The 10,073-nt window shown below is 31.0% G+C and overlaps 1 long non-coding RNA gene across 1 annotated transcript; it reads left to right on the top strand.

The window, feature by feature from the left end:
• Window positions 1-3,423: 3,423 nt before the first annotated feature.
• Window positions 3,424-7,486, top strand: LOC147807379 (uncharacterized). The gene is made up of 3 exons (XR_015435665.1): window positions 3,424-3,962; window positions 6,422-6,571; window positions 7,357-7,486. It is a non-coding gene; the product is annotated as an uncharacterized LOC147807379 (long non-coding RNA).
• Window positions 7,487-10,073: the final 2,587 nt, after the last annotated feature.

Genomic DNA, 10,073 nt, shown 5'->3' on the forward strand with positions numbered 1-10,073 from the left:
CGTTGATAATTCCTTTTAAAAGATGCTCGGGTAGACTTTGTCACTTTGCAAGTGATACAAGTTTCAGATTTACCTATAAGTTGCTCAATTCCTTTTACAACATTGTTATTACTCATGTGCTTAACAAGACTGTCATTCAGGTGAGCAAATCTCCTATGACACAGTGTTACGTCTAATGCAGCGTTAATTTCATTTTTGAGTATTTCAGATTTACGTTTGTCAGGTAATCCTTTCACAATGTACAGTTTATCTATTCTAGGTACACTGAAGAAATATCTGCTACGGTTATCGTAGATTATCATTTTTGAATTTTGCCAAACAATTTTATATCCAGCTATATCAATATTAGATCCAGCTATTAAGTTGCGTCGTAGATTTGGAGCATAGTATACGTTCTTTAATATAAGCTTTACGAATCTGTTGTTATCTTTAACATAAAAAATTATGTCACCTACCCCTTCTACTTCTGATGTACTGTTCTTATCCCCGACGAGTACTTTTGCTTTCTTCAGAGGTCTAAATGTCTCGAACCATTCTCGTCTGTTCGTGAAATGGGATGTTGCTGCTGAGTCAATAAGCCATTCTTCTAAATCCAGTTCCGTGCTGTCGACCGAGGCAACTTCTTCGTTAATTTCAATATCCGTATAGAAAAGACCAGTAGCGGGATTTTGCCTCACACTTTGACGATCTTGCATCTTATTTGCAGTTTTGCTTGCTCTGCAATCTCTTGAATAATGACCTTGTTTATTGCAGTTGAAACACGGCCCCATACCTTTAGGTCGATATCCTTTAGTCTGCAAGTTTCGTCTGTATCCAGTTTCTTGTGTACTTCTCCGGCCCAGACCGCTTCCGCTGTGTGAAATGTCTTCGTGCTTCGACAATTTCCTTTCTCTTGATGATTTTATGTCTGTTTTAGCTAAGTAAGCATTTGTAACTGAATCGAACCCACTATCTCGAGCTTTTAGTTGGATTCTTCCGGATTCGCTGATCAATTGACTCTCAATATTATTTATTGTAAATTCCGAATCCTTTAAACGATATAAGATCTGTACTAAATTGTCATATTCTTCCGGCAGTTTTCTTATTATCTGGAAACATACTAATAGTTCGGGAATCTCGAATCCAGCTTCTTTAATCTGTGCACTTTTATCTCGAACTCGTTGACAGAATATTCCAATCACCTCTTCATTTGGCTGAAATTTCAATTCGTAAAATTCATCTACCAGGCCAGCAATTCTTGCTCTTGATTTAGGTTCAAAATTTTCTTTTAGAATATCCCAAGCTTTCTTCCCATCTGACGTAGACTGAATCAACTTCAAAAATTGACGTTCAACACCTTGATATATTGTAGAATAAGCTCTAGCTTTCCTTATCTCGAAATTCTGTTTAACTGATTCTGGAGCAGTGTCTACAGGTGGTGGTGGGGGTTCAGCTCCACCGACGAATTCCCAACTTCCACGATCCATCAGAGCCACTCTCATGTCACACTTCCAACTGTCGTAGTTGAATGCTCCAAGTTTGGGAAAGGCTAAGTTCGTTGATTCGGAATTTCCTTCCATATTCAAAATCTTGGTTTCTTCCTGCTATTAAAATAAATCTTTCAGCTCCCAGATAAAATTTTTTATGAATCTATATCGTTGACGTGGGCAAAGGCGTTGACGTTTGCAAATAGCGTTGAGGTGGGCAATGGCGTTGACGTTGGCAAATAGCGTTGAGGTGGGCAAAGGCCCATAACCTTTGTGGATTTAACTCACAAAGCAGAGTTGGCTAAAAATCATGACGTACACAAATAAACTGGAACACATTTATTATTACTTTCAATGGTTAACTTAAATCTAAAATTCTAATTGAATATACAAATATAAATATCGGATCATCATACAATCGGCCAAAGACTCAAAATATGAGTAGGCTGCTCATCCCGCTCCACTGGCATGAAAAAAGAAATTGTTCGTTCTTTTATAGATAACGATTTCGTACGTCACATTGATTGAATGCTTGTTTCTTGAATTCCCTTCACTTCCTTCCTGGAAACGAATCTGAAAAAATAAACTCAAACACTAAAGTTTATAAATGGAAACTACTTATTTCCACAAATTTTTTTTGTGTCAAATGTAAATCTCTACTGATATGATTAAAAAGAGAAGCAATTATATGTATTGACATCTGAACTTAATAATTAAACAACGGATTAAAATAAATTTAAGGGACAATGTTAGTGAATTGACTTAAACCTGTCATGCGTTTTTGGCTATATGGAAATATTTGTATGAGTTTCTGAAGAAATCAATAATTTTTTTAATTTCTAATCGTGGAGAGTCGATGTTATTGAGATAATAAAGAATTTAATTAATAAACACAAATATCAAAATAAGAGAGAATAATTTAATTTATAATTAAATTATAGTTTTAGAAAAAATTGTGGATACCTGAAATTAGGGTTTAGTTAGGGGATTCGTTTTTGGATTTCACATCAAGGTATTATAAAAAAATATAGTGAATTAAATTTGGTGAATAATTAGTTAAACATAATTAATAGTAAATTTTTAGTAGTAAATTGTTAGTCTTTTGAACAAGCATAAGAATGTTCTTAGTACCATTGACTACATTTAATCAGAAAAAAAAAAGCAAAAGTTGTGATTGCCTTATTACGACCACTGGTTACCCATTGGTCAAATGCTTTTTCTTTCTGGATTGACTCCGTTAAACACCACAACATTTCAAATCATGGGTTGCAAAAACTGTCTCAATTGATGTTAGTCATCGGATTGGTTTTCAAATCCTGCCTATGTACGTGTTTCGAGATATCACAGAATACTTTTTCTTCTTTAATATTCATATTTATATTGAAATCACCGTCAAGCCAGTCATTATAAGTCAATATTGAAAAGAATACAAAAATACTTTAAATTATTATGTAAATACATTAAAAATACCTGATAGTGGGGAGAAAAAAAAAAAACATCAGCGGTCACCGTAGCAACTCATGCAATGACGACGCATGTGCAGTGCGTCGTCATTGCACATACACACTGCACACATCACACTTTTCAGTTGAAAAGTGTGATGGCGTCCAAATAAGTTGCTCACGCCACCCTTATGAAAATTTAAGGTATATTTAAGGTTGATTTGAGGTATTTTTGAGGTATTAAGGTTGTTTTGAGGTATATTTCAGGTATATTTAAGGTTGCAGAGAAAACAGAAATAAAAATTATACCTCGTAAAGGTTGTAATTAAGGTGTACGAGGTTGATTTATATATACTTCAGCTTGTTTTGAGGTTGTTTAAAATTCACTTCAAATCATCCAGACTGATAAGGTGATTTTTAAGGTATACCAGGTTTATTTTCTTACATTTGTAACAAAAGAGGTATTTTTGAGGTGTAAAATTTTTTACCTTATTTCAACTAAAAGAGTGAGATATTTATTGAGGTATATGAAGTCATTTTATTTATACCTAAGCTTATTTTGAGGTTGTTTTAAATTCACTTCAAATCAACCAGACTGATAAGGTGATTTTTAAGGTATATCAAGTTGATTTTCTGATACTTGTAATAAAAGAGGTATTTTTGAGGTATAAAAAAATTGACCTTATTTCAACTAACGAGAGTGAGATATTTATTGAGGTATATGAAGTCCTTTTATTTATACCTAAGCTTATTTTGAGGTTGTTTAAAATTCACTTCATATCAACCAGAATCATGAGGCAGTTTTTAAGGTTCACCAGGTTGTTTTTTTTACACTTGTAACAAAAGAGGTATTTACGAGGTATAAAAAATATAATTTTTTTCAACTAAAGAGAGTGAGGTCTTTATTGAGATGTATGAAGTCATTTTATTTATACCTAAGGTTGTTTTAAGGTTGTTTAAAGTACACTTCATATCAACTAGCTCACTTCCCAGAGTTCCGTGCTAGCCGGCAAATGGCGTGTGTGTTTACAATCGAAAGTTTCTTTAAAATTCGGTAAGTGTGCTTGACATTTATTAATTTAGCTTTGTCACTTTTAATCAAATATGCCTCAACTTTCAAACTTAAATTTCATTATTTTTGTTTTAAAGACGCGTCCTGATCTTACATTATTTAAGTCGGAGGATATTCTTTGAGGCTATTGTTGTAGGCTTAGCAATAAGACAGATCAATCTAAATATTTCTCGTCGCTGTTTAGGGTAACGTTACTGGTGAATCGTTACAGCAGGTTACGCACAGTATATTTTATTGTTTGTAATTTATTCAAATATAACTATTCTTTTTGTTTTGCTTAAATGTATATGTTTTAACGTAGCAGTATGCAAGCTGATTGAGTAAAAGGTTCATAATTTCTCTTATAAATAAATCACTGAAAATTGAAAGTTAACAGTTTCTATATATTGCAGGTAATAAAACAAATAAACAATACTATTGTAAGGAACGAAATGCATATTTGTTGCCTTCAACAAAAATCTAACATACATATTTAACTAATAAAATAAACATATACAATAAAAATTGCAATCAGGGTAAATACATCACACAAAAATTTTAATATTTCTTCAAAAGTTGCATTTTCATAAAAATATATATTTACAAACATGAAGAAAAAAAACAATCCTGTTTTTCGAAGTAAATATTCATTTTTTTAAATTAATGTTAAGTATTAACAGGTGATTCTAAGGTAGGAAACAAGTTTACCATATCAAATCAACAAATTTCATTAAAAAATATATGAGAATTCCTAATAAAATCTGAAATTTTTTTTTAATAAAAATATATGTAATATGAGATAAGATTCAAGCTAATTTTAGTGAACTAATTTTTTAACCTCCCTCACAAATTAATAAAGCAAACTTCATAAATTTTCATAATCTGAAAAATATTTTGTTTTTAAACTCCAGAAATGATGAGAAATTGGAAATTCTAACATTATCGCAGAGAAAGAAAAGAATTTTTTTTATTTTTAAATGTGCAGAGTAAATAAAAATATAACGCTAATAAATAAAGAATTTTGAAAATTAAATTCTAATAACATTAAATTATGTAAGGATCACAGAAAACTATAATATCAATGAAAAAAAATCAGAACCGAATAATTTCGGTAATAATAAGTGATTGATATTAGCAGCGATTACATTATATATAAGCGGGGATTACTGAACTTACATATACATTGCCTCTAGAGAGAAAAAAGTTATTCTAATTCTAGATTGTTCACCACATTAGCAAAATAAATTTTTCCAGTGTCATCGCACTGGATGGAAATAGAAACAGAAGATATATTTGTCACAGGAATTAAGTTAAAGTTGCCAGAATTAGTTACTTGTGTAATATGGCTTAGTTCAACATTAAAATTAAGATTAAGAGAACGCATCTTTTCACCAGAAATCATTTCTTCAATAACACCATAATAATTCCAGCAACAGCATATTGAATTCTGACAAGTACAAGTTACTAAAATTTTTACGAAGAAATTAATGCAGCCTAGTTTAAGTTTACTTGCCCTTTTATACATAAGCTTGGTTTAGTTGAGTATCTTAAAAGTATTTGTATGTGTATCACCTATTAAATAATATCTGAAGTTAGTTAGCAAAAAGGCAACTATAGGTAAAGGAAAACTGGCATCCACTTAAAAAATTCTCATGCAAAATTCAAACTTTTTGTCCGTTTAGTCCACTAAGGCAACGCCCCGCTCTTCCGTGCCACAGGTCCTGGGTTCGATCCTTGGGCCGGGCAAGGTTGACTCAGCCTTTCATCCCTTCAGTGGGTCGATAAATGAGTACCAAGCATGCTTGGGAACTAAACACTGGGGGTTCCGCGTTCGGCGGACCACCTAACCGGAACATCTGCTCCTGCATCCCAGAGCCCAAGGTCAAGAAAACTGAAATGGGCACAGTAGACCTTGGCCCTCTATGGGCTGTCGCGCCACTGTGTTTAGTTTTATTTTAGTTTTTAGTCCGCTAAGGCAAAATCTTGAATATTATTCTAGATCAACATGATGCAGTTTAATATTTTGGAATGATTTTCAATTTATTTTTAATAAGACTCGTGAAGACTCGTAAAGAGACTAAGAGAACATGAAAACTTTTCGTATAAATAGTGTGCTCTAATAAAATAGTTTTTATCTTTAATCCACAAAGAATATTGTATAAAACAAATTTACTGAGACAGCTATTCCAAAAAAATAATTTTATTATTTCAATTAAATATTAAAATCATTTTGGTGAACCTATACTTAATCTGCTTATATTGTAGTTAAAAAAGTTTAAAAGTATTATTGACTCTGGATTTTTGTTGTCAACATTAGTAACTTATCAAAGTTATATAAATATATATTTCAATTTCCTTCAATTTCTTAAAAAAAAATCTCATCTGAAAATTTCCAAATGAAACTTGCTATGCAACTTTTATATAACTTGATTTTACTCAACTTGAACATGCAACTTTTACAGAGCTGCTCCGTAAATGGCATCCAGAATTTCAAGGTTTGAATAAGGCTGTCAATAATACGTGCTCTGCAGCTAGGAGGAAGTGGAGACTAGTAACTGGAGAGCCTTCCCCTGGGAGTAACTCTAAATATACACCAAAAAGAAAAAAGACAAGTAAATTATTCTCCTTTGATTCAATGAAATCTTTTCACCTAAAAAATTACTGATAAAGTTTGCATGATCTTTGATTTTTGAAAACATTATTTTATAGCATTATCTTAAATTATTCCCTCAGGCAAGTAAACATATAAACTTAATGTTGCTTTTATTTCGATGGGGCATGAAAAACACAAAACATTGATGTTCTACATTCTTTTATTAAAAGATGATTGATTCTTGATCACATTAAATAAAAGGTTGAAAATGACCTTTTGTTTTTAAAAACCTTACGTGATAGACAATTATTTTCGGAATCAGCAGCATTGAGAATTGGTTTTAATACAATTTCTTTTGCGAAATTGGACTAAAAATTTAAACAAGCAGGCCAGTGTAATTGAATTTATTCAAAATTTGCTGAGAAAAAAATTTAAATATCAGCATAACAATCCATAATTAAAAATGGTCGGTTGAATTATTGGAAAATTAAGAATTTCAATAAGCGTGTTATTTCTACAGCAGTTTTTATATGCATCTTATAGGAAAATTAGCTTTTTTAAGTGATATGTTTAAACAGTCAAAATAAAGAATTAAAATATACTGGGAGGAGAGTTTTGCAGGTCATTATTATTATTCATCTGCTGTTACTAAAGAAACCATTTATTTATTCAAAATTGAATAGAAATAATAATAAAAGGTGATTTATGCAACGAAATAAGCTTTAAAATATTATTCTAATCTTTTAAAATTTGTCATTATCAATGTAAATATGACTCTCGCTAATTCAAATTTTTTATTTATAGGTTCCAATGCTCCAAATAACGTAAGCACAGCAAACTTGCAGAAGAAGCAGAGTAATTGTCAAGAATTTTGATTTCTTGAACGAAAAATTAATTTTTTTTTGTTAATAAAAGGTTTTATTTATAAGCTGGCTAAATTATTTAAATTTGCTGTTATTTCGCTTTTACAAAAAATTAGCGCCTTTAACATCTGTTCTATATAAATGAGTTCCCACATTTTTCTGAAACAAATGTATCCTCTTTTCACGATAGTTTAATTGAAATTATTAAAATTACAGAAACATTTGAAATGTTCTTTTAAGGTTTATGAGTCAGCATACTTAACATTATTCAACTCTACATGTTAATTCAAGATTAATAAATTTTATGAACTATTTAATTGCAAATTAGCACAAGGTTCACAAACTATAAATTAAAGGCGTTAAGTGAAAATTCCTATTTTGAATTGTGTGAGGAAGAATACGTTCCAATGGGTTGTATTTCAAAATTAAAGGAAGATATATTCTTTGCATTGCATTTTACTTTTCTTCACACAATACATGGAAATCAGTCGAAAATTCTTTCGAAAGAAAGATTCATCCGTATTCCGCCTATGTGTTTAGAAAATAGTTTCTTAGCATCAGGATTAGCAGTGAAAATTAAGACAGACCGTAAAAAGTTAATAAGTAATTACCACCTAATGTGTAACATTAAAAACTCCATCAGAGTGATAAATACCTCTACAAGTGAAAAGATATATATTTTAGGTTAAAAATTAGCAGTCTAAGGAGAAACATTTTAATTATATTTAATTACCAGCATTAGCATAAAAAAATATAACCTGAAGGGAAAAATGGCATATTTTAGTTTGATTAAAAAAATTTCCTTTACAAGCATAAAAACTTATATTTGAGGTGAAAAATAATACACCTTACGTTAGTAAAAAATCACCTTTCCAACTATCAAAAATTACACCTGAGGTAGATTTGAAATAACCTGAAGAGTAAAATGACATGCCTCAGGTTGAAAAATATATACCTCTACAAGCATAAAATTAGATACCTGAGGTTGAAAAATAATTACCTGAGGTCGAACAACATACACCTAAGGTTGATTTATAATAACCTGAAGTGTAAAATGACACACCTTAGGCTGTTGAATAAATACTTCCACAAGTGTAAAAAAATATATTTCAAGCTGATAAGTAATAACCTAAGGTCGAACAAAATACACCTGAGGTTGATTTGAAATAACCTGAAGTGTAAAATGACACACCATACGTTGAAAAATATATATCTCTACAAGCATAAAATTAGATACCTGAGGTTGAAAAATAATTACCTGAAGTGGAACAAAATACACCTGAGGTTGATTTATAATAACCTGAAGTGTAAAATGACACACTTTAGGTTGTTGAATAAATACTTCCAAAGTGTAAATAAATATACTTCAAGCTGATAAGTAATAACCTAAGGTTGAAAATGAAACACTTTAAAGTAGTAAATATCTACCTCTCCCAAGATGTAAAATTAAACACCTCAAGTTGAAACATATATACCTCTGGAGGTATATATTAAGGTATATTTGAGGTTGGTTTTGAGGTATTCATTTGCACCCTTTTCAACCTCAACGACGTCTTTAAATAACAACCTCCTTTATACCTTTAAAATATACCTTGTTTATACCTCATTTATACCTCGATTTTTTCATAAGGGCATCAAGCCCAAAACAAGACCTATTTTGCCAATGGGTATTAAATAAACTACGAATTTACATTTCTTTAAAAAGATTTGTTTCAGTTTAAAAAAAACAACATTTCGAACTGATAATTTAACAGTAAAATTTTTGCAATAATAATTTGGTCCACATTTCATACATGTTTAATTGTTCTGATATAATTTAATAAACGATTTTTAAATCGATCATTATCAAACTGATATTGCAGTAAAGAATAAAAATAATTTTCGACTACACTTGTTCATAAAATTTTGAAATGTTTAATGGTATAATTGTGATTAAAAGTAACTCATTAAGTTATAGACTTAAGACTATGACCTTGAACCTCACCGTATGGTGGTCTCGATAGGGTATGACTTCACTTTCCAGAAGTTGTCTTTTCCTCTCTACTCTATGAATAAGAAACAATTGATTTTGCCATCATTATGAATTGTAAGAGTAGGGTATTTGCGCACCTGGAAAGTCATGAAAAATCATGGAAAGTCATGGAATTCGATATTGATCAAAATTTGTCATGAAATGTAATGATTTTGACTATTTTTAAAAATAAAAAAAATCATGGAAAGTAGCATGGAGCATTAGCTTGCCGAAAAGCCTAATTTTTAAAATGAAATCCCCCTTTTAGGCCCCAGTGTCTTCGAGGGTCTATTGAACTTTATGTATAAGGAAAGAAATATCATTCATACATAAACTAAATTTATTAACTAAAAACAAGAACACAACCATCTGGTTTGACGGCCGAGAATGAAAAAAGGTAAAGCTGGAAAAGTGAAAATCCAAATTACAACTCAGTTGTCAACGGAACGTTGCCAACGGTGTTAAATAAATTTAAAGCTTTAAATAAAGTTAGGTGAGGCTAGATCTGTAGCTCACCATAGTACTCCCCCTCCAGTGAGGTCCACGAACGTTACCAAAAATAAACTGCGCAAATGTCTATTGCGGGTAACGAACAGGTACTTGAACTTTTCTTCCTCTCATTGTAGTTTTGGTTAAAGATCGAGGAG

Source organism: Parasteatoda tepidariorum, chromosome 7 (genome assembly GCF_982258835.1).
Source record: "Parasteatoda tepidariorum strain Cologne lab strain chromosome 7, Ptep-v5.0, whole genome shotgun sequence".
In the NCBI taxonomy this organism is placed as follows: Eukaryota; Metazoa; Arthropoda; class Arachnida; order Araneae; family Theridiidae; genus Parasteatoda; species Parasteatoda tepidariorum.